This window comes from Myotis brandtii, unplaced genomic scaffold (genome assembly GCF_000412655.1).
Source record: "Myotis brandtii unplaced genomic scaffold, ASM41265v1 scaffold434, whole genome shotgun sequence".
Taxonomy (NCBI): Eukaryota; Metazoa; Chordata; class Mammalia; order Chiroptera; family Vespertilionidae; genus Myotis; species Myotis brandtii.
In genome coordinates, this window is record NW_005366599.1 from 70,135 (window position 1) to 70,853 (window position 719).

Consider the following 719-nt stretch of genomic DNA (forward strand, 5'->3'; position numbering starts at 1 on the left):
CATCCATCCATCCATCCATCCATCCATTCATCTCTCCACACATCCCTCCACACATCCCTCCACCCATTCATCCATCCACACATCCATCCATCCATCCATCCATCCATTTCATCCATCCCCCATCCATCCATCCACCCATCCTTCCATCTACTCATCCATCCAATAAATATCTACTTGGCTCCTTCTAGGCCCCTGGCCGGTGCCTGGGTTTCCCCCCTCCCAGCATGCACACGGCACATCCCTCCCAGCTGCTGGTGGGCGAGGGGGTGGGCTGGGGGCCTGCACGGGTGGCTGGTGCACTGGAGGCCAGAAGCACTAGGAAGTCAGTGAATAAACTGCGTGAGCACAGAGGTCAGCCCCTGAGAAGCCGCTCCTCAGGCCAGGGCTCTGGGAAACCTCCGAGAATCAGTGGACAGAGAAGAGGGGCTACTGCCCAGGGAGTGAGAGTCCGGGCCATTAGCTGGGGCGGCCCAGGCTCCACGCCTCCCCCTCCTGCCTGCTCCACGCCCCAGGCCAAGGAAACACTAGCCAAGTGGGCGGTGGCCCTTCTGTGACCCCCGCCCAGGTCCCTGCTGCTGGCGCCTGGGCTCAGCATTCCACAGGCCTCAGGGTTCTGCCGCCAACTCTCCTTCACGCGGCGGGGCCTTGTCCAGGGCACACGGGTGTGGGCAGTGTCGGCCACGACCAGGGCCCAGGTGGCCCAGCCCTGGGCACTGCTG